The sequence below is a fragment of the Triticum urartu genome, chromosome 3 (assembly GCF_003073215.2).
Source record: "Triticum urartu cultivar G1812 chromosome 3, Tu2.1, whole genome shotgun sequence".
Classification (NCBI taxonomy): domain Eukaryota; kingdom Viridiplantae; phylum Streptophyta; class Magnoliopsida; order Poales; family Poaceae; genus Triticum; species Triticum urartu.
The window spans coordinates 403,629,394-403,655,148 of NC_053024.1; positions in this window are offsets into that span (position 1 = coordinate 403,629,394).

Sequence of the window (25,755 nt, forward strand, 5' to 3'; positions counted from 1 at the left end):
TAAGGGGGGTAGGTTTGTAACATCCCAAATTTTCAATTTGAAATGTTATACATTAGATCATCATTTCATATCATAATTTATTTGCTATTGGTTTTGATCCTATAAATTCCACGCAACTCAAGGACCCACGGAGAGAGTTGGGGATTTCGTTATTTTCATATTTGAGTTTTCTCAAATTTTGAGAATAGGATCATTTGATTTTATTTTATCATCAATTATTTCTATTATAAAAATATGAGAGAGGGAATAAAATGAATTTCCCAAAATAAAGAAATATTGAGGATTTAATAATAAAATCAAACAAGATTTTATTTCGGAGTTTTTCAGTATTTTATTTGAATTTAGGAAAAATATGCGTTTTTCAAAATTGCATTTAGGCCCCAAATAAATGTTCACATTGTGCGGCTTGATTTTAGAAGCTTGGGAAAATTTATTTCGGGATTTTTGGAGTCGGTTTAGTATTTCTTCTATTTGTTTTTCTGCGTGAAATAATTAAAAAAAACGCGAACCGACTTTGGGCCGTACCCGAGCGGGACTCCGCCCGGGGGCAGCCTCTAAATAGCCGCCGCCTGAGCCGCCCCAGCCCACCAGAGCTGCCGCCAACCCTAACCCTAGCCGTGCCTCGATCCACGCGCCCGCCGCCGCCGCCGGAGCCGCCGCCGACCCGCCTCCCGAGGTAAAAAAAAAGGGGGGTCGTGGTTTTATTTTTTTTAGTTTCGGTTTTCTAAATAGATCGGTTTTTCCAATTTATTTATTTAGCGAGCGTTCGTCCGTTCGTTCGTTCTAGCGAACGTTCGTCGTTTTTCTTTTTCTCGGATTAAATCCGAGATTTTTCTGATCGGGATTCCTGATCCGATTTTCGTTTTAATATAACTTTTCGCTCGTTTATCGGAATCAGGCGATTCAAGCGCCTGGAGTTTCGTCTCGAAACCCTCTAACCGTTTAACCAACTTAAACAAGTTTTTGCCACTGTAAAAATTGCCCTAGATACAGATTAGTAAACGAAGCCTGTTTCTTTTGCCGTTTGACTTTCGTTGCTTCGTTTGATTTGATTCTTTTTGCAAACCGAAGTTCTTAAGCTGAACCTTCTGGTTAGATATCTTATTTGATTTTTACCCGTGCATTAGATGAATACTTATTGTATGCTTGTTTGTTTGTCTGCGATAGAATACCCAGGGTGCGCCGCCTATTACTTCGAATCTCTAGGTTTCGCGGATCATCAGCAAGGCAAGTAACACTTTGATCATACCTCCTACTACCCAGTTTTATTGCATTAGATCAATCCTCAAACATTGCGTGATTAGGATCTAATTAAATTGTGGGATGGGAAGTAGTTGAGGTAGTACCTATTACCTGTTTATTATCAAACCTTTGGGAGTTACTTCTACGTTTGCCTATTATGCCATGCTATGCTAGTAGACCTGGATTGGGTGAGTGATATCCATGACAGATGTCAGTTTGTTAATTAATGGTTTATCTAAGGTGGCAACTTAAATACACATCTGGGTGGATTGAGGTACCTGGGTATTCCAGGATTGCCTGTTTTTCTTTATGGACCGCCACCCAGGCCCAAAGGGATCATGAGATTTTTCATACTAGAAACTTCCATGTGCAGCCACAAGCTTATGGGCTCTAGCATAGTTGATTAAGTCATGCGAACTCTTACAAGGTAGACTAGCAGATGTAGGGGAAAGTAGGTGTAATGGTCTATCCATCGTAAGGTGCTAGCGCTTATGAAAAACTATGTCTCGGTCATCCGTCTTCTCAAACACCATGTAGTGTGAGAAACCAAACAGAGGCGATCGAGTCTTGTGGGGAAAAGTGCGCACATCTCTGCAGAGTGTATAAACTAATCATGGTTAGCCGTGTCCCCGGTTATGGATAGCTTGATCCGCCCAAGGTGTCGCTCACAGCCCCAAACGATGTGAGCAGGGTTCCCAAGCCCACCATCCGGGTGCCACTTGGTACACCGTGCCACTGTACCAAGTCTGTCCCAAGCCCACCTGTACCGGGTGCCACTTGGTAGACTACTAACACTACCTACAAACACCAGAAACTAGTTGCAACTCCTGGACAGAGATCGAGTTGATTAATAAGCCGAGAGGGGCCGAGTTACCGGAACCCAATGTGTGGTAGTAACTGTTCATGGATCACAAACACAGAACTCAGTTCCTGAGAATAGCTGCAATGAGACAACCCACCATGTACTCCTACATGGCCTCTCACCGCTACCTTTACCAAATCGTGTTCACACACTTAGCTCTCAACAGTAGGACATGTTGACCACATTCCAATTCATCCCCGATGAACCAGACCTAACTCAACCCTAAGCAGTAGCAGGCATGACAAACTAACATGAATGACTAGGCACATCAGGGCTCAAGCAACTCCTACTCATGCTAGTGGGTTTCATCTATTTACTGTGGCAATGACAGGTCATGCAGAGGAAAGGGGTTCAGCTACCGCAGCATGTAATAGTTGAAACGTTTTTTTCCTAATGCAGTAAAAGAGAGCAGGAGTGAGAGAGTGGGATTGTATCGGAATGAACAAGGGTGTCATCGATCTCATCGCCGGAACAACATCTACCGAAGGGGGACAATTACCGACAAACAGAGAAGGACACAATCAATGCAATGCAACAATATGATGCATGATCATCTCATGGTAATATGCTTGTGTTTTGTCCTAATGCAACTAGCAACACAATTAAATGAAGTTGATTTGAACCCAAAGTTCAAATTCAAACTCCACATGTGGTTATTTAAATGCCATTCATTTGATTTGTCCTAAACAGTGGCTTTAAGTTGTTCTAACATGCATGAAAATGGTACAGATGGATAGATTGGATTTTTCTGATAATTTTTCATATATAATTTATTTAATTCTGAGCTACGGTTGATTTTATATGATTTTTTGAAGTTTGTAACAATTTTTGGAATTTTCTGAATAAGTTTAAATCCAGAAAATTCTTTACTGCGTCAGCATGATGTCAGCAGGTCAACAGACCCGGTCAGGTCAAAACTGACGCGTGGGTCCTGCATGTCAGTCTCACAGTGACTAAACCAGTTTAATTAAACGTAAACTAATAAGTTACTCAGGGTTGGGCCCCACATGTCATTGACCCATAGGGTCAATTAGGTTAGTGCTAATTAGTGGTTAGGCCTAATTAAGCTAGAGCCACGTCAACATTGCCGGATCTACGCCGGCGTTGGCCAAACCGACGGCAAGAGCTCGCCGGACTCGCGTTAGGGACGGCAGTTCGTCGCGCTGCTGGCACCAGGGAGGTCCTCTCGCTCGTCCGCATCCAAAGGACCGGACAGGAGGCCGCGGGGTGGCCGGAAACGATGTCGGCGACGAGGTTTAGCGGCGGCCGAGCTCGGGCTCGAGCGGGTGCGGGGTTTCAGCGTGAGCTAGAGCAAATGGCGTGGCGCGTCCGCTTCCCGGGGACGCAATGAGCATGTTGGTGGTGCTGGGGCAAGCGGGAGAGCGCAGGAGCATCGAGCTCGTCGGCCATGGCGGCGGCCGGAGTTCGGGTGCAAGTGGCGCGGTGGCTATGACGTGCGAGAGGAAAAATGGAGGGAGGGAGAAGAGTCAGTGGCTCACGGCGGTTGCAACGGCCGTCGAAGTGGGCTCGGGGGAGGTCGGAGCTGAGCGAGGCGGCATGGGGGATCTCCGGCGACGGTAGTCAAGTGGCGGAGCGAGGAGGTCGAGGACGTCGAGGCGGAGCTCATGGACACGTCGTAGGGGCGAGGGAATGGCTCAGGGAGCGGCAGCGGCGAACGATGGCGACGGTGGCGCTCGGGTGTGGCACGCGGGGGGCGGGGGGGGGGAGTAGAGGATGGGGAGGAGCGCCGAGAGAGAGGAGGGGAAGCAAGAGGGGCCAGCGCGTTCTCCAGGCACTGTTGGGATGAAGGGGAGCTCGCCGGCGCGAAGCAGGAGCTGGCACGGCCGGCGTCGTGCTCTGGTTCACCTCTGCCTTCTGGCAGGGGTAGAAGACAAGGATGCCCTTGTGGGCTGGGCCTCCTGTGCTGGGCCAGGTGGTTGTGCCAGGTGGGCTACAGGTAAGCACTTCTCGCTCTCTTTCAATTCTGTTTTTCTATTTATTTGCTCTGTTTTGATTTAGTAAAATACTAAATCATTTTATATATTCCTGAAATAAATTGTGGGTACTGTTAGAATTATTTCCATCAACCCTCAACCACTTCCAGAATTATTTGGGCATTTTAATATAGTTATAGCATTTAAATGCCCAAATTCAAATACTTTATGATTTAATTCAAAAATCCAAATTGATCTAGAAAAATGTGCACCATTTTTGTCAGAGGTGCTGGACCAATTCAAAAATGATGAACATTTCTAAAGGGCATTTTGGGATCATTGAAAAGATTTAAGTTTGAACCTAGTTGAATTTCATTTGCTGCTAGGGTTTATCATCCCCCCATTTCAAAGTTTCATGAAAATTTAGACATGATGCATGGAGGCTAAAGCAAGATAGGCAAGGCCAGAACTGGGGCTGTGACAGCTCACCCCCACTAAACAAGAATCTCGTCCCGAGATTCAAGCATAGGGCAAGATGAAGGGGGAACGCAAACTAACATAATCTTCACGGTCCAGATGTCTTTCTCGAGGATGTTGATTCATTGCTTCATATTGACCTTGACGTCTTTGCTTTCGAGATCTTCATCCAACACAATGACGACAGAAGGAAACTCTACATGAAACGATTTCCTCGAAGAACGAGCACTCAAGATCAACTCATGGAGTGAGACGTTGAAACATCTCTTGAGTTGGGACATAAAACATACATCAAGACGGATGGATAGTAATGGATGGTGAAGTTCGATTTTGTAGGCAACTATTCCACGCTTAAGAAGATGGCGGATGGGTTCAAAGTAGCGAGGAGATAATTACCACGATTCCATAATGTGGCACCCTAGAGGAGGTGACTCGAAGGATTATTCCCTTAAGTGGCAAAAAGAATTACTTTTGATCCATAGATCATTGAAACTCTTCATACCATCCTGAGGCAATTCTTAATGGAACGTTTGAAGGAGTTCGAAAGAATTACATACTCGGGCTAGGGTGGACGATGTGGACTACCTTGTTGAAGACAACATAATGGATGATTTTGCTTATCATCGGAGATGGATGGGACCCGTGGTAGGATGGCACAATGGCGGTGCAAGATGGGAATAAAAGGAAAATGCTGGGAATGATTCTAGTAAGTGGGGAGAAACCCAACAGTAGAGAGTGAGCCCACTGTTTGGAAAGGTTATAACATAACCGAGTAAAGCGAGAGCACAAGGATCCCTAAGGAGCAACTTCTAGAATAAGTTGCACGAAATCCTCATGGAGAAGATGGTCAAATAGTTCAATCAAGATACTACAATGATAGATCTTCCGGCTAGGTGTGTCAGCCAGAACATCAACCTTGTCGGGGCCTACATCATAGGTCTTGGAAAAGTTCCAACTATCATATCTGCCTGAGATTCAGATGTGGTTGGTAACGGGATATTTCAAACAGCATGTCTGGAGAGGAAAGTTTGCAACACAAACCGCCGAGATGACGTTGCGAGATTCTCGGGAAATGAACTACAATAGAAAGCTCCAAAACATGAGCTAGTTCTGCTACATACATGTGAACACACTGTCCCAGACAAGCATGATCACATAGTAGTCTTATAATAAAACACTACCGAGTTCAGGTGGGGAACCATCTTCGAGGATATCGGAATCTTGTGCACGAACTAGTATTCGCACAGCAACTCCTTTTCCTCGAACAAACCAGTCGGTGGCTTGGTGTGCTAGGAACACATATGGAATGGAGGCGGCCAACCTATCAAACCATAGAGCACTTTGCATGTGCATGACTAACTTGGGATGGTTCCAGAGGAGGCAAAAACAAAATTTCTCGAGTTCATGGCGGCAACTTGCATCAAATGCATGTGAATCAGAGAAAGTCACTTCTTTCACCAAAACATATACCTCATGAACGGGACACGAAGGCAATGCTTACAAAAGTTTCCAGCACTAGCTCAATGTTCAACATGAATCATGGAGGAGACAAGATGCTACTGTTGGGCTCAACAGCAACTCATCTGAATTTCCATATCACTAGACTTCCACCATTATGTGAACAATGTGTTAGTATTGGTCAGACCAAAAGATGTAATGGTGTATGCTCGAGGGATCAACCACGAGTAAGACAACATTACGAACATCGTTGGTACTGATTTGATTTGACGATAACCCTCACTCAAATCAAAGGATTGATAAGACAATAGGTCCAACAACTGATCACAGGGACCAATCGATGAAGATATCATCTTTCTTCAACACACACTACACAAGAATATCCCTTTGGAACGAACTAAGTTAGGCAAGCTTTTATCTTGCAACTCTCCAAGTTGTTGTTCAGCTTAACCAACTAGCTCGGGGTATCCAACACAGATTCTTGGAGAATGGATGGTTTAAAGAAAACCAACATGATCATGAACTCAACATAGCGATTAGGGAACAACCTGGTAATACTTCTGAGAAGATATTCAGAAAATCACGAACCGCCGATATTTTATTAAGCTTAGGAGCAATCTTGCTTTCGAGGCAAGATGATATGATCAAAGGGTGAGGGATTGACACAATCCTAACTCATTGATCGAAGAGTGCACCACAAATAAGGACTAGGTAGCACGATCATTCTTATGATGATGACTCAATAACCAACATGCTAAGTATGAGGTTATTGTCCATTAACTACCAAGCAACACAGTTGCTAGGAGTATTGATTTCACACATCACAATTCACTTTTCGGTATTCCGGTTGCGACAACACGACACCGAGGAATGAATGATGATGGCAAGAAGTATCACTACATCAAGAATTCATAAGGGAAGGTGCAATTCTCATGACATTCCTGACATAAAGTGGATAATACTTCAGGGTAGAACAGACCAATATCTTGATTGCATTTGATCTGCAAAATACAACTACTTTGACCCAATCCTACAAATGGATGAGGTACTGGAGTTTGTTTCTCCTAGTCATTCTAAACTAGAATGGCTTGACGGACCACAAGAGCGATAGGCACCGATGAATGAATGCTCACATACTCTTGACTATCAATTGATAGATGAAGGTCGGAATATAACTGAAGGGGGACAACTCAAAGGAACATATAGCTTTCTGAGTTGTGGATGCATAGATTAGTATGTCGAACGAGTTCAACATATTTCTTCCAGATAACCCATGCAGAGAGGTAGGACTGGCAGAGTCACAATTATGAATGGAGAACTCCTCAAGAGTACTCTGATTGTGATCTTTTGGTTCAAATAGCTTCTGCCATATTGGCTCCTGGTATTGGAAGAACGATATACCACAGACCTCGAGGACTATCATAAGGTTGCTAATATCTTAAGGGAACTAGCAAATACTAACAACATGAGGTAGGGTGAATCTCGGGTTCAAAACCCAGGAGTAGAATACCTACTAACTAAATAACATCACGAGATGCTTTCAAGAATGGTGGCCAGAATCATCACACTGGGAACACAAAACATTGCTAGATTACTGAGTGGTTCTCGAAGACACCTAGGGTCATAATACTAACTCCAACATACATGTCTAGGCAATGGAGTATCTCAACCCACTGGTTAGTGTGGTTAATCTGGCCCAAATGGACATCAGGAACATGGAGGAATGATTACAAGTGCATCGGACTATCTAGAAACCTGGGATGACTTAGACAACATAGCGGCTGTAAATGCTCAAAAAGATTTGAGACAACCTGCAAAAATGGTGGCATAACCACTCAACATCACAATATCAAGGTTCTGAGGCCAGCTATGAACACACGGAAGTAGTAGTAACTGAACTGAGGCTTAAACTCAACATTCCTAGGCAACTACAATTTAGTAACACGTCATCCTGAGAGATAGAAGAGAAGCCTAGTTCTTAACCCCGTAGAAAAGATAAGATGACTCAGATCAGAAGGTCATGAGGATAAGGAGTAAAACGAGCCTTACGTTCCCTTCCACAATCAATTCCCTTATATAACTAAAGCATTTCTAGACTCAACTTCGACCAGCTTGGCTTGGTAATCCTACAGGCAGTCAGGCTCTGATACCAAAGCTGTCGGGACCCCGATTCCAAGTCACATCGGTCTAGCCGGTAACACCTCATATCACATTGTGGCCTCACGCACGGTATTCCCACGGGTGTCGCCTTACCATGGCCCGGGACCGTTTGCGCCTTTTGGCTCACGTATATGATAGTGTCGCTAGCATCCATATGACAGAGAATCTGGGCTGACATGACTAGTCGTGAACCCAAAGTGGCACTAACTTACGGGGACAGACATACATGAATTAACATCGAGCATGTCGGTCAGCAGCGTGTGAATCCGGGCTGTAGCACTGGACTAACAGGACTCCGGTGAACCGGGCTGTAGCAGGCTAGGCAGGACTCCGGATGTCACCGCGTGACATTTCCCCGAAGGGACAGACACAGGAACGAAGTGAATCACATGCCGGCCAGTCAAGTGTTCCGGAGTAGTAGTGCTGGGCTAGCAGGACTCCGGTGAACCGGGCTGTAGCGGACTACTATGGCTCATGGAAGCACAAGACTACATTTCCCCATAAGAGAGGCTACCAAGGATAAACAACTAGGTTGTCGGATCCCGCACATACCAAGCATTTTGATCATACACACAATATGCTCAATATGTGCAATACAACATGGCATCACAACAAGACTCTATGACTCAGAGTATTTATTCATTAGGCTCCGAGGGGCGAGATATTACGAACAAGGGTCTCATGACCCAACAATCATAGCATACAATCAAAGCACATGCGGAAGCTTAACATGTCTGAGTACATACATCTATAAATGAAAAAGGCTGAGAAGCCTGACTATCTACCAGATCCTGCCGAGGGCACAAGATCGTAGCTGAGGTATCAAGCTAAACGTCGAAGTCCACACAGAACTACTAGCGAGACTGACGTCTCTGCAAAACATAAAATAAGCAAACGTGAGTACAAATGTACCCAGCAAGACTTACATCAGAACTAACTACATATGCATCGGTATCAACAAAGGGGGTGGTGGAGTTTAACTGCAGCAAGCCAGCTTTGACTTAGTGGCTAACCTGAACTACGACTGCAAGTAACTCTTTTGAGGTGGCGCACACGAGTCCACATATTCACCATACCAATACACCACTATGGATCCGCTCCCGTCTCCCTATGAGAATGCCATCCATAGCACTCACGCTTATCTTGTGCATCTTAGAGTATCCACTTTCACTTGTCTATGAACTATGCAAGGAGTCCAAGTTTCCATATCCGAGGAATCCGGCTATTCGAATAGATAATGATAACCCTGCAGGGGTGTACTTCTTCACACACGCTCTCGCCACTTATCGCCCTGTACACGTCATGTACCTCGGCAACCTTCAAGCGGAAGCCAGGCGAGGGAGTCGGCCACGACCTGACTAACCAACAAGTCTCTAGTCCTGGTTTATCACCTATTTGGGTTCCATCCACAAGGAGATCCGGCCAGGGTGTCGCTCACGGCCCCAAACGATGTGAGCAGGGTTCCCAAGCCCACCATCCGGGTGCCACTTGGTACACCATGCCACTGTGCCTAGTCTGTCCCAAGCCCACCTGTACCGGGTGCCACTTGGTAGACTACCAACACTACCTACAAACACCAGAAACTAGTTGCAACTCCTGGACAGAGATCGAGTTGATTAATAAGCCAAGAGGGGCCGAGTTACTGGAACCCAATGTGTGGTAGTAACTATTCATGGATCACAAACACAGAACTCAGTTCCTGAGAACGGCTGCAATGAGACAATCCACCATGTATTCCTACATGGCCTCTCACCGCTACCTTTACCAAATCGTGTTCACACACTTAGCTCTCAACGATAGGACATTTTCACCACATTCCAATTCATCCCCGATGAATCAGACCTGACTCAACCCTAAGCAGTAGCAGGCATGACAAACAAACATGAATGAGTAGGCACATCAGGGCTCAAACAACTCCTACTCATGCTAGTGGGTTTCATCTATTTACTATGGCAATGACAGTTCATGCAGAGGAAAGGGGTTCAGCTACCGCAGCATGTAACAGTTGAAACGTTGTTGTCCTAATGTAGTAAAAGAGAGCAGGAGTGAGAGAGTGGGATTGTATCAGAATGAACAAGGGGGTTTTGCTTGCCTGGTACTTTTGAAGATAGTATAGCTCTTCATCGGTGTCATCGATCTCATCGCCGGAACAACATCTACCGAAGGGGGACAATTACCGGCAAACAAATAAGGACACAATCAATGCAATGCAACAATATGATGCATGATCATGTCATGGTAATATGCTTGTGTTTTGGCCTAATGCAACTAGCAACACAATTAAATGAAGTTGATTTGAACCCAAAGTTCAAATTCAAACTCCACATGTGGTTATTTAAATGTCATTCATTTGATTTGTCCTAAACAGTGGCTTGAAGTTGCTCTAACATGCATGAAAATGGTACAGATGGATAGATTGGATTTTTCTGATAATTTTTCATATATAATTTATTTAATTCTGAGCTACGGTTGATTTTATATGATTTTTTGATGTTTGTAACAATTTCTAGAATTTTCTGAATAAGTTTAAATCCAGAAAATTCTTTACTGCGTCAGCATGATGTCAGCAGGTCAATAGACCCGGTCAGGTCAAACCTGACACGTGGGTCCTGCATGTCAGTCTCACAGTGACTAGACCAGTTTAATTAAACATAAACTAATAAGTTAATCAGGGCCAGGCCCCACACGTCATTGACCCATAGGGTCAATTAGGTTAGTGCTAATTAGTGGTTAGGCCTAATTAAGCTAGAGCCATGTCAGCATCACCGGATCTACGCCGTCGTTGGCCAAACCAACGGCGAGAGCTCACCGGACTCGCGTTAGGGACGACAGTTCGTCGGGCTGCTGGCACCAGGGAGGTCCTCTCGCTCGTCCGCATCCAAAGGACCCGACGGGAGGCCGCGGGGTGGCCGGAAACGATGTCGGCAACGAGGTTGAGCGGCGGCCGAGCTCGGGCTCGAGCGGGTGCAGGGTTTCAGTGCAAGCTAGAGCAAACGGTGCGGCGCGTTCGCGTCCAGGGGATGCAATGAGCATGTTGGTGGTGCTGGGGCGAGCGGGAGAGCGCAGGAGCATCGAGCTCGTCGGCCATGGCGGCGGCCGGAGTTCGGGCACAAGTGGCATGGCGGCTTGGTGTGCGAGAGGAAAAACGGAGGGAGGGAGAAGAGTCAGTGGCTCATGGCGGTTGCGACGGCCGTCGAAGTGGGCTCGGGGGAGGTCGGAGCTGAGTGAGGCGGCATGGGGGATCTCCGGTGACGGTAGTCAGGGACGGGCTTGGTGAGGCCAGAGGAGCGCGCCCGGCATCGAGTGGCGGAGCAAGGAGGTCGAGGACGTCGAGGAGGAGCTCATGGACACGTCGTTGGGGCAAGGGAATGGCTGAGGGAGCGGCAGCGGCGAACGGTGGCGACGGTGGCGCATGGGTGTGGCGCGGGGGGGGGGGGGGCAGGGGGGGGGGAGGGGGGGGGGGGGGGGGAGCAGAGGATGGGGAGGAGTGCCGAGAGAGAGGAGGGGAAGCGAGAGGGGCCAGCGCGTTCTCCAGGCGCTGTTGGGATGAAGGGGAGCTCGCCAGCGCGAAGCAGGAGCTAGCACGGCCGGCGTCGTGCTCTGGTTCGCCTCTCCCTTCTGGCAGGGGTAGAAGACAAGGATGCCCTTGTGGGCTGGGCCTCCTGTGCTGGGCCAGGTGGTTGTGCCAGGTGGTTGTGCCAGGTGGGCTACAGGTAAGCACTTCTCTCTCTCTCTCTCTCTCTTAATTCTGTTTTTCTATTTATTTGCTCTGTTTTGATTTAGTGAAATACTAAATCATTTTATATATTCCTGAAATAAATTGTGGGCACTGTTAGAATTATTTCCAACAACCCTCAACCACTTCCAGAATTATTTGGGCATTTTAATATAGTTATAACATTTAAATGCCCAAATTCAAATACTTTATGATTTAATTCAAAAATCCAAATTGATCTAGAAAAATGTGCACCATTTTTGTCGGAGGTGTTGAACCAATTCAAAAATGATGAACATTTATAAAGGGCATTTTGGATCATTGAGAAGATTTAAGTTTGAACCTAGTTGAATTTCATTTGCTGCTAGGGTTTATCATCCCGCCATTTCAAAGTTTCATAAAAATTTATACATGATGAATGGAGGCTAAAGCAAGACAGGCAAGGCCAGAACTGGGGCTGTGACACTGATGTGCCCAGAACGACATCATCTCCTTCAGCCATGCTCACTGGCCGAGCAGAATCTTCAACTGATTGCATGTACGTGTGAATAAGGATAGATGCGAGGGCAAATGGGGATAGGGTTATGAATGCTCACAACAAAGATTTTGCGAAAGAAAACATTTTGAAGAAGAATTAGATGCAGACTTTGAGAAACGTTTCAGATGAAAGAAATCTATAGAACGAACTAGCAGGTTTGAATAAAATACTAGTAAGCATGCTAAGCATTCCATTCGTACGAGACATACCACAAACCCTAAATCTGAATATTTTCGGATGCAAGGGACTACTACAAACCATATCCGCACAAGTTACCTATCAGTAAAGATCTGAAAAATATGGTAAAATAGGAAATTTCTACCGTGGACGAACTCGAGCGAGATGAATGGAAGAACAAGTTCGCACTACACATATGCTAACTTGGTGATGTGCAGCGACTATGGCGGCGTGGGGATGAAGAAGATCCGCGACAGCAAGGAATGACTCTGGCGACCTCTTTCTGTCATCAAGGCGGCGAAGTTGTTCGACGACGTCATGCTCAAGGAGGAGCAGTGAGGTAGGAATTCGGAAGGTGACGGTGGCGAAGAGGAAAAGTGGATTTGGGGAAGGTTATGACGTGGTATATATATGCGAGGAGAAATAACCACATCGGATGAATTTGATCAAATGGCCACAGTCGAAGGACTATTGCAATTCAACGGACAAGATCAGGTGGCAGTTGATGAAGAGCACGTGGCAACCGTCATCAAAGATCGTGGTCCTGACTTGGGCAGGAAACCCAAAATTTTGGACGGCTTTCGCCAAAACGAATTAAGTTCAGAACAAACCTTTAATGTGGTCAAGGACACCAGATAAAATTTTGTTACCAGATGAAATTGAGCATTCGTAACAGAAAAACATAGACGAGAAGAGATAGAATAGAGGGAAAACAGGGTCCTAGGCATTTCACTTAGACAAAGAAACACAAACACTCGAGAGAAAAGCTATGAGTGAAATACATTCGGACTAACACAAAATCCTTCAACCGAAAGGCAACTCAACGAAGGAAAATTGTGGTGGCATGACCCACTGTATAAGAACCGTATGACCCCGAGCATTGCACAATTATCGTGGCACCCGGTTAGTCTAGTTCTTCTTTAATGTATTCACTCTCAGAAAGAAAATTTCACTTTTTCGAAATTTTCAAACTCTTCAAGTGTTGTGCACCCATTCCTTCTAAGATGTTGAAGTGATGGTACAGGTGCCGAGTCTAGCTTACTGCACATTTGCAGAATCTAGGATATTTAGCCTAGATAGTAATGCATAGAATCTTTTCTCACTGAGAGGCTTGGTGAAGATGTCAGCAAGATTATCTTCGGTATTGACGTGGCTGATAACAATATTCCCTCGAGCAACATGATTGCGAAGGAAATGATGTCTGATGGCAATATGCTTGGTGCAAGAATGCTGCACTGGATTGTGTGCAATTTTGATCGCACTCTAATTTTCACAATATAGAGGAGTCTTCTTGACCTTGATGCCATAATCCTTCAGAGTATGCTTCATCCATAATAACTGAGTGCAACACGCGCTAGCAGCAATATATTCGTCCTCAGTCGTGGAGAGAGAGACACAATTCTGCTTCCTTGATGACCAACATACCAAAGATCTACCAAGTAAATGGCATGTCCCCGAAGTAGATTTCCTGTCAACCAGGTCACCTGCATAATCTAAGTCTGAATATCCAACGAGATCAAATTATGCTCCCTTAGGATACCATAAACCTAAGGTGGGTGTGTGAGCCAAATATCTCAGAATATGCTTGACCGCTTGGTGATGCGATTCTTTCGGTGCAGCTTGATAACGAGCACACATACAAACACTCAACATAATATCAGGTCTGGATGCACATAGTTAGAGTAAAGAACCAATCATCAAACGGTAAGCTTTCTGATCGTAATCCTTACCATACAAATCTACGTCTAGCTTACCATTCATGGGCATTGGAGTTTTGTAGCCCTTTAGTTTGCAATCTTGCATTTTGAACTTCTTCAGACAGTCTCTTAGATATTTATCTTGAGATATGAAAATTCCATTGTCATGTTGACGTATTTGCAGTCCTAGAAAGAACTTAAGTTCACCCATCATAGACATTTGATATTTCTCGGACATCATTCGCCCGAATTCCATGTTGCAAGCATTGTTAGTACAACCTAAAATAATATCATCCACACAGATTTTACACATGAATATATCATCATCAATAGCACGTGTGAAAAGAGTGGAATCAGTGGATCCTGGCTTGAACCCTTTGTCGAGCAAAAACCTCTTCAAGGTGTCACTCGAGGGGCTTCCTTCAACCCATATAGAGCCTTTTTCAACCTGAAAAATCTGTTAGGAAACTAAGGGTTTTCAAAGCCAGGGCGGTTGCCTAACATATACTTCCTCATCAATTTCACCATTAAGGAAAGCACTTTTCACATCCATTTGGTAAAGCAGGATATCATTGTAGTTTGCATAAGCGAGAAGAATACGAATTGCCTCAAGGTGAGCAACATGAGCATCTGTTTCACTGAAATCAATACCTTGTACCTGTGTATACCCTTGAGCGACAAGACGTTCCTTGTTTCTCACAACAATGCCATTTTCATCTTGCTTATTCCTGAATATCCATTTAGTGCCGATGATATTGTGCTTCTTAGGATCCGGTTTGTCAACCAATTCCCATACATCATTCAATTCGAATTGCACCAACTCTTCTTGCATAGCGTTCATCCAATCGGGATCATTCGTGGTGTCCTGATACTTGATACTTTATGTCAAAGAGATAAAGGAGAAACTACCAAAATAGTTGGCCAAACGAGTGCGAGAACAAGTTGTGGGTCGATAACCTGGGTTCTCGAGATCTTCGAGAACTAATGCAGGGTCAACTCGATTAGCCACTCGTGGGTGAGGATTTTCACCTTGATGATCATTTTCATTTTCCTCAACATCAGCATCGGGATGAGCATCTGTGTTGCCATTTTCATCGGGATTGGCATTTGTATTTTGGTTGCCATTTGTGTTCGTAGTGGCTTGGCGTGTTCTGCTTCAAGTCATGGGGGCATCATCATCGAAAGATTCAGGTACATTTCCTTCAACTTGCTTGATGCTCCCAATAGCCATTTTCCAAATAGCATCCGCAATTGGTGGTTCATCTATCACATTTGGCAGGTGCTCCTTTTGGAAGCTGTTAGATTCATCAAACCACACATTTACTGTTTCCATAACTTTCCCGTGGTGAGAGTTATAGACATGATAAGTATGCGAGTTCGAGCCATAACCAAGAAGAAAACCTTCATGTGCCTTAGGTGCAAACTTGGAACTATGATTCATGTCACGAATATAGCAAGGTGCACCCAAAACACGTAAATAAGAAACATTTGGTTTCTTGCCAGTGATGAGCTCATAAGAAGTTTTCTTAAGGAATTTGTGAAGATAAACACAATTAAAAACATGACAAGCAGTGTTAATAGCACAAGTCCAGAAGCGAATAGGAGTTTTATACTCACTGAGCATTGTTCTCGCCATCCCGATGAGAGTTCTATTCTTTCGCTCAACAACTCCATTCTGTTGGGGAGTGTATGCGGCAGAGAACTCATGAGTTTTACCATTTTCGTCGAGAAAATCCTCGATATGAGTATTTTTGAACTTAGTACCATTGTCACTTCTGACATGCTTAATTCGCACGTCATATTCATTCTGGGCCTTCTTGGCGAATCTTTTGAAGATGTCTTGGGTGCAGGTTTTGTCTTCGAGAAAGAATACCCCAAGTGTAACGAGAGAAATCATCAACAATAACCAGACCATAATGACTGCCTCCGAAACTTGCTTAGTTTTGAGGTCCGAATAAATCCATATGAAGAATTTCCAGAGGTCTTGTTATGGTCATGACAGTCTTTGATGAATGATGCTTCTTGGCCAACTTATCGGCCTCACATGCACCATAGAGATGATCCTTGTTGAATTTTACACCAGGAATGCTACGCAGATTATTTTTCTTCATGACAGTCTGCAAATTTCTCATACCTGCATGACCAAGTCTTCGGTGCCACATCCATCCTTCGGTTGCTTTTGCAAGCAAACAAGTTTAGACTGAGGGACCCTTAGAAAAATCAACAATATACAAATCACATTTACTATTTCCCTCGAAGACGAAGGAATTGCCAGAGGCCATAAAGACGATGCATTTGGATATAGAAAATAGAACTAGCATGCCTAGATCACAAAACTTGCCAACTGACATGAGATTGAATCCAAGAGACTGAACAAGTAAAACATCATCAATGTTCTTATCTTTGGATATATCAACTTTACCTAACCCAATTACCTTTCCTGTGTTGTTGTTGCCAAAAGTGATATAGTTCAGAGATGAAACAGTTAAGTTGGGGTCGACAAACAACGACTTGTCTCCGGTCATATGACTAGTGCATCGACTATCCATTATCCATTCGGTACACCCGGAGACATAGTCCTGCAGAAGAATTAGGCTTTCTTAACCACCCACATCTTTGCAGGTGGCTTCGAAATAGAAGAGCGAGCAGGATATGATTTCTTTCGATAACCATAATTGCAACTCGAGGAAATGCAAGCATAATTGATGCGAAGCATCCTATGGTCATCCCCATGTACACTATGACAACTCCCCAAGACCCAAGAGGACATATGACGAGACCTCTAACATACGCCATTGGACACAAGGTGAACTCGCTCCTCTCCGAACCATCACTTTCCGCATGTGAGACATGGCTACTACCTCAAACTTATGTGCTATGCATGACCAGGAACCCAGAGGAAGGCCATGGTACAGCTAGGAGCATTGGACAAGACGGTGAGGACACCAAGTGCGAGGAACAAGAGAAAGGGCTGACAGAAAGTCACAACCACCGGGCGACAGGTCCATACCGGACATCCGACGCTTGGAGGTTCAGCCAGCCAGGACAACTACAGTCGAAGGCCAAGTGTACAATGACCGGACGACTGCCCGACGTCGGACGTCCGACACCCGTCAGCCACCGGACGACCGATGCCGACCAGAAATCCGGTGCCATATATCCTGAGCCAAAACACCGGACGTCCGACAAGTACCGGACGACCGGACCCTTGTGAGCCACCGGACGTCCCGTACTTGGCGGACGTTCGACGCCTGTCTGCGCATAGCTTCGGGCCCGAGGCCCATATACCCCTTCACTTACCTCTTCGTGGTCCTAGACTATATATACTCCTCCACCTCCACCAGTTAGTATTAGCGTTGTGTTAGCTCATATGTGAGATAGAGCTTCGCTCATCCATACAGATCTACTCCATTGCGAGGGACCATTACCTCTTCGGAGAAGATCCATGTTGATTCAAGACCCCTTCATGGGAAGACCCCTAAAGACCTCCTCACGGAGAAGAACCAGTTACCTTTGTATCATCCTTTATTGATCGTGGATCTTGTATCTCCTTTTGTGTTTTGATGATCTAGCATATGTGTGACCTAATCTCGTTGGTTTGAGTGATTCTCTCGTGTTTTCCCTCATGTTTCCCCTCGTCTTGTTCATGTTCCTCATTGGGATCTGCTCCTTTTGTGAAAGATCGGCCATCTAGGATTCCATCCTACATCATCTTGGTATCAGAGCCAGGCTGATCACGAATTTGGAGCCCCTTCCCCTCTTTTTCTAGCCTTGTCTTGTTGTGTTCTTCCCCAATTTCGAAAATCCCCATCAAAAAATAGCCCCAATTATTTTGTGATTTGTTGGTTTGATGATGTTTTGTTGATTTTGATCCATGGATTTTCTAGGTTTCAAGTGGATCTAGCATCTCCCCAAGTTTCCCCATCTTTCATCCACGAATTTTGCTCAATTTTGACCCAAAAATCCCCAATTTATGCCCAAAATCGCACCCCAGAGCTCAAATCCCGTGTTGACCCCGATACATTGGACGATCGACGCTTTAACGGGCGTCTGGAGCCCCAGGAACCTGATGCGGAGCATCCTATGGACATCACCATGTCAAGAGTCCATTCGGCGAGGGACACATGTGACATCTACTTCACATACACAAAGGTGAATCATCTCCTTTACACGTGCTCACTTGACACCTTCAAGGATGGTACACTACTTGGCACTCCACTCATGTGCATGCATAGGTATTGTCGGAACACTATGGACGGCGAGGAGGAGTGCAAGCACCAAGGAACAACTACACCATCCGCGAGGGAAGCCTGGAAGCGAAGACGGAAGAAGACGTAGCTGCTGAAGCTACAGCGGCCGGACATCCGGGCCAGAGGCCAGACATCCGGCGCCTGGGCAGCCGCACAGGAACTGCCCCAACAACTGACCAGCCGTAAGCCAGCTCCAAGCCCCAGACATCCAGCTCAGCCCATACATCCAACCTTTCCCCCGGAAACCCGGACAACAACTATCCAGAGAAGAACAGATTCGACCCCTCCAGGCCGGACATCCGGCGAGAGCCCCGGACATCCGGCGCCCCACGAACGGATGGACATCCGGCCCCCAGCCCGGACATCCGGCGCCTATCTGCGTGCAGAGTCGGGCCAGAGGCCCATGTATCCCACTACAAAAAAAGACACATCCGTGACATTTTGGGCCGAATGAATTTTTTTTCTGTCATACATATGACACTTCTATGACGATAATTGTGACAAAACCCGGTATCATCATAGATGTGGTGGGCTCCTACTTCTATGACAAAAAATCATGACAGAAAATGGGCTTTTCGTCCTGGGCGGGCCGGAGACGCAGCTGCATGACATTCTTTGGGCCGTCCATGACGGAAAAACCATGGTAGAAGTGAGGGCGAGGAAAATTTCGGGGAGTTCCCGGTTATGGTGGGAGGTCGGGGGCCGAGCGATGCGCGTTTCTCTCGTACACGTACGCGCGTGTGTGCGACGCGTTGGCTCTAACTAAACTCGAGCGAGGCGTTGGGCTCTAACTGAACCCGAGCGATTGCACTATAGGCTACGCGTTACTGAACCTGAGCGATCGATCGATGGCTGTTAACTGAACCCGATCGAGCGATTCCTTCGCTACTGCTGCTAATTGAAGCCGATCGATGCTGCCTCTGGGATGAACAGTGAGCATTGCAGGGAGTTTGGATGAAAAGTGAGCAGTGGCGTTGCCTCTGGATGAACAGGACCCCGTGGTGTGGTGGAGGGCTAGATGAACAGTAGATGGTGGAGGGGTGCCCGTGGAGGGGTGGTAGAACAGGACCCCGAGGTGTGGAGGGCTGGATGAACAGTAGACGCTGGAGGGGAGCCCGTGGAGGGGTGGTTGAATAGTAGCCGGTGGAGTAGCACGCGGTGGAGGCTGGATGAACAGGAGCTCGTGGAGGCTGGAGGAGGTCGACGGTAGCCCGTGGAGGCTGGAGGAGGTCGACGGTGGAGATGAACAGTATCCCCTGGAGTCCCGTTTTGCGGTACGCCACACCCCTCCCGATGAACAGGACCCCCGTTTTGATCGTAGGAGGTCCGTTTCGTCCGTTTTGCGGTACGCCACACCCCTACCGATCAACAGGACCCCCGTTTCGACCGTAGGAGGTCCATTTCGTCCATTTTGCCGTACGCCACACACCTCCCGATCAACAGGACCCCCATTTCGACCGTAGGAGGTCCGTTTCGTCCGTTTTGCCGTACGCCACACCCCTCCCGATCAACAGGACCCCCGTTTAGACCGTAGGACGTCCTTTTCCTCCATTTTGTGGTACGCCACACTCCTCCCGATCAACAGGACCCCCGTTTTGATCGTAGGAGGTCCGTTTCCTCCGTTTTGCGGTACGCCACACCCCTCCCCATGAACACGACGCATTCCGTTGCCTCCCCATGAACACGACGCATTCCGTTGCCTCCCCATGATCACGACGACGAAGATGTTTCTCCGTTCCGACCCAGCCATGTACACGAGCCCTCGCCGTATGTATGCGCGAGTAGGCGTTCGAGACCCTGCCCGTATGTACGTACATGGCCGTATTTTCTTTCTTGCACCCTGGCCGCTTTACGTACGTGTACATGCTACGTGCGCGCCTCTACTATGACAGGTACGCGCCTCTACTACGACACGTGCACGCCTCTACATCGATCAGTATATATGTACGTACACGTTCGCGACCAGAATGACAACGCTATGTACGCTTCGACCAGGTGGGTCCCGACTGTCAGGCACTTCCTTGCCTGCGAATATGTAGCTGGTGGGTCCCAGCAGTCAGGGGGGCAAATCGTTTTGGTTTTTTTCCCGGACGCACTTCCTTGCGTGCGAAGATGTAGCTGGTGGGTCCCAGCAGTCAGGGGGGCGAATCATTTTTTTGCCTGGACGCACTTCCTTGCGTGCGAAGGTGTAGCTGGTGGGTCCAGCAGTCAGGGGGGAAACATTTTTTTCTTGAAATACGGTGGCCTGTCTGGTGGGTCCCTGCTTTCAGGTGGAGGAATCATTATTTTCCCCGTAATAAGGAGGCACTTCCTTGCTGCCGCCGTGGACCCAGCTGTCAGCCTCTCCACATATAGTCCACGTCCGATGGAAGTTGTTCCTTGACCACGTTTACCATGCCGCGCCGAGAGCACCAGGGCGGTGGACGCATTGAGGCCTAGGAAGGGGACGACGAGGAGCCGGTGAAGACGCGGTAGTGGATGCCCACGCGGAGAGGAGTATGAGGGTTCACTCGTTCGGCTGCAGTGTGAGGATGCCGTCACCGCAGGGCCTGGCCAGCGGTGGGAATAGTAGGGGGCGGTGAGGCCTCCGCGGCAGCACAGCCGGCCACGGGAGGCAGGAGCAGGCGGCACGACCGGCGCTGCTTTGGGCGGCTGGAGCAAGAAGACCAGAGGTTGAAGAAGCACTACGGCCATTGGATGGACATTGTACGTTCATTGGAGCTAGAATTGTTCATATTGACTAAGTTGACAAAGCCCACCGTCCCCATCAACTTAGTAGGCCCACAAGTCAGCCTCCCACCAAGGTGGGTCCCAGCTAGCAGGGGGAGTATTCATTTTTTTGTGCGTAATAAGGAGGCACGGGTCCGAGCTGATAGCGGGGGGAACGTTTTTTCGCGAAATACGGTGGCCCGTCCGATGTGTCCCAGCAGTCAAGGGGAAACTTTTTTTCGCGAAATAAGGTGGCCCGTCCGGTGGGTCCCCGCTGTCAGGTGGAGGAATAATTATTTTGCGCGTAATAAGGAGGCACTTCCTTGTGGCCGCCGTGGACCCAACTGTCAGCCTCTCCACGTACAGTACTCTTCCGATGGAAGTCGGTCGTTGACGATGTTGACCACGCCGCGCCGAGAGCACCAAGGCGGTGGACGATGACGAGGCTTAGGAAGGGGACAACGCGGAGCCGGGGAAGACGCAGGAGTGGAAGCCCGCGCGGAGAGGAGTACGAGGGTTCACTGGTTCGGCTGCGGTGTGAGGCTGCCGTCACCGCAGAATAACAGGGGGTGTGGGTGAGTGGAGGGATGGCCTGGCCAGCGGTGGGAGTAGTATGGGGGCGGTGAGGCCTCCGCGGCAGCACAGTCGGCCATGAGAGGTAGGAGAAGGTGGCACGACCGACGCTGCTTTGGGCGGCTGGACCAAGAAGACCAGAGGTTGAAGAAGCACTACGGCCGTTGTATGGACATCGTACGGTCACTGAAGCTAGAATCGTTTATATTGACTAAGTTGACAAAGCCCTTGGTACGCTCCAACTTAGTAGGCCCATAGGTCAGCCTCCGAAACTGTGTGCCCCAGATGTCAGGGGGAGAAATCATTTTTTGGGCGGCCGAAGCTAAGAATATCCGAGATTGAAGAAGAAGCACGACATCCGTTGGATAGACATCCAACGGCCACTGCTGCTAGAACCGTGTGTTGACTAATAAGTTGACAAAGCCTTGCATACGCGTCAACTTATTTTTTTAGGGGACACGTCACTTAGTAGGCCCACAAGTGTGTGGCAGAGAACTTATAGCCCATTTGTGTTTTGTAAGAATGTACAACCCATTTTTGAATTCTAATGGAATTTACAACAGCCCATTTACAGTTTGTTAAAAGTACAGCCCATTTTCTAGCTAGGACAACGATTAATAATTTCAACCAATCGTTGAAGACAGAATTCAATAAAATTTCAAACATTTTGATGGGATCCGAAATATTTTTATCCCGAAATTTCTAGTCAGATTAAATACAAATTTGTATTACGTAAAAATCCAACGAAACATTGCGCGCCCAACAATGAAAATTTAAGATTTTCCAAATCCATAAATAATATTTTATAAACTAATTTCGTGTTTGGTGCATTTTTTATAGTTACTGCCCAGTTTTTATAATTACATCCCATTTATTATTTTTAAAGCCCATTTTCCTGTTAAGCCTAATGCATCCCTCCTAGGAAAGATTTGCAGCCCAGCGGGGCGGAGAATAACATGTTGACCTTGCCTGAGTATTCCTCAAAAAGACGTATAGCTGGGCTAGCCATTTTCATCTTGAAAAAATTAGTATCTGGGCTGGATATCTGGCCTGGGCTAGACGGGCCACAGCCCGCCCAGTTAATACCCTGCTCTCCTCTGAACAACAACAAAATCATCGCCAAGAAAAACTCTGCAGTGCTCACGCCTCAAAAACACAAATACTGCTCGAGCTGCTTGGTCCCAGCTGTCGGCCGCACCTTGTGCAATTCTCTCGTTTATATTGACTACATAGGTTGACAATGGTGTGGGAACGTGATGTCAGGAAACCAGGAGAAAGAAAAAAATATATAGTTGTACATTATAAGGATGCACTTGCGTACGTACGGCTATGTCCCTAGTGGGTCCCTAGTGTCATCCAGTCAAAATAAAGTCATCTCCTGAATCCTCATGTTCGTTGATGATGCTAACAATGCTCGGCGCCACGGCGAGGTCAACAACTTGAAGGACAACGAAGAGGGCCTCGCGGGTCCTACTAATGGTCTGATACAGTGCCCGCTGCTCATTCAGGAAGCCAGGATCATCGGACACCTATGAGCACCTTCGAGAAACTGAGACGGCATGAAACGGTAAGGCCGCGCTTGGGAGCTCTGGTTTATTTCAAACATGTATTAACATACAAGTGTAATTTACTTGTCATCGGGAACGACGCATAAAATATAGGCGTAATGAAACCGAGGGCCCGAGGTCTATAAGTAAAATCGGCGGGTTACACATATAATTTGAGGGACCAGTGTATATTTTACGAGCACTGCTATATGGACGACATTACCAGACGATACATGCACGGCGTGCGTATCATGCCATCCATGGGCAAGGCTGAAACAGCAGCTAACGGTTGGATTAGCAATCGTCTGAGTGTTGTTCAACATTTTTATCGTGTGTGAAGTACTTCCGATATTTTACTATTCGAAATCGACCAACCAGGCACCTTCGCCCGAGACCATCTGCTTTAATTCACAAGCATCAGTTTTACAAGCAGTTTTGGTTGGAAAACGATGACCCAATCACGGCCTAATATCATGAGTTGGTCGGAAGATCATATGGTTTCACGTCTAACCTACTCAACTTGTCGTATAGGCTATGAATGAAACATCAGACGATGAACTTCTTAAGCACAGAAACAACAGAAGAGGATGATCTTCTTAACAAGCAAATCACTGGCATTAGATCGACATGCAAAACAATATGAAGCATTATTCTTAGGAGGCACGGTGAACAGCTCGTGATGCCACATGCCACAACATTCCAAGCTCAACTTTGCAATCAAACACAAGGCATGGCATGACATAGACAATATTCAGAACAAACTCTTAACACAGGAATATCTCACCAGAGTAACTATTTACATCTAAACTGAACACAGGAATAGGAAAAAACACTCGACGCTGCTCACAGCAAGGGCGTCCCACTCAAAAAATATCAAATGCATGTCTTCTGGCTAACATCAATGAGCAAATTTTGACAAGGTTTTCCAATTCCAATATATTAAACTAATGTCTTCTTGCTAACATCAATGATTAAATTTGATAAGCTTTTCCCATTCAAAATATGTAATGCATATGATCGTGGAGTCCTGTCATAGCTTCTTGTACTTGTTTGGGCACTTTTTGCCTAGGGCACTCCATGTGTTGTTAAATTGCCAACGGTCTCTGCAGACAAGTCATGCCACCGGTGTCTAATAATACTCTGTAAAGCTTCTCGGTCATTCCTTCTGTAATGTAGGCAAACAGTGACTGCTTCTTTATGCAAAGTGGAATGACCAACTGGACCCAGTAATGCAGCAGTTTGCCTTACACATTGGCTCCTTTTGTGCAGTTCAACTAAAATCGAAGTCAGAATAAAACCGAGCTTTAATTTTGATATCCCTGTAAGCAACAATAGGTATAAGGGAAACAATTACTGAGAAATAACGGTTGATGACTTGTACTCCTAGAAGAAAAGCATCTACTGATCTACTTTATCTTAATGGGAAACAAAGCAGGAGAGTAGCAATTCTCCATCAGTGTGATTCATTCATATTGACTGAGACATTATCTTAACAATGCCTTGTTTCAACATGTATAAAGAACGACAAAGCAGAAAAGTACCATTCCTAAAACAATGCAACTGATTCATTTTAACAAAGACATTATCTTAACAATACCTTGGTTAAACATGTAGAAAGAACTACAAAGCAGGATAGTACCATTCCTAACAAGTGTTGCAGTTTTGAACTAAGATTTAGTAGTTAATTAATTCTGAGAGTGGCATTGCTTAATTTTACCAGCGGCATTAGATTAACAAAAAGCATAAACAGTTCCAGGGGAGAGTGGGAGCAACAACAGTATGTGCTTCCATCTACTTACAAAGGGGGTGATGCAGAGTTTGTTGTAACAAAGCAACAAGCATCATGTCTGGGTTGGTCCCATTTTTGTTCACTACTTAATGGGAAAAGACAACAATACAATAGCTTCAATTCAACATTTATTTAAAACAGTACAAATACAAGTAGCACAACATCTCAAAGCACACTTCACAATCATGTGGATGAAGGCCTGTACTGACCTTTCATGAGACGGACAAGATAAAATATGAATCTACCAACACGAATAGGAAATCCAATCTCGTTTTGTGCAGTTGCATTGAAATCAAGCAAAGTGTTTTGCGTAGCGAAGCAAAATGTCGCAATAGCAACAAGTTGAATAGATATCCCTGTTTAAACAGAGGCAAAAAAGGAATCAATTACTGGCTAATAAAGGAGGATGAAACATGCGGCCACAAAAAAGGTAATCCTGCCAATCCCTAACAAGTGTTGCAATTCTGAAATAAGATTCAGTAGTTAATTCTGAGAGTGGCATCAATTACTGGCTTATAAAGGGGGTGATGCTGAATTTGATGTAACAAAGCAACAAGCATCATGTCTGGGTTGGTCCCATTTTTGTTCACTAAATGGGAAAAGACTGCAATACAATAGCTTCAATTC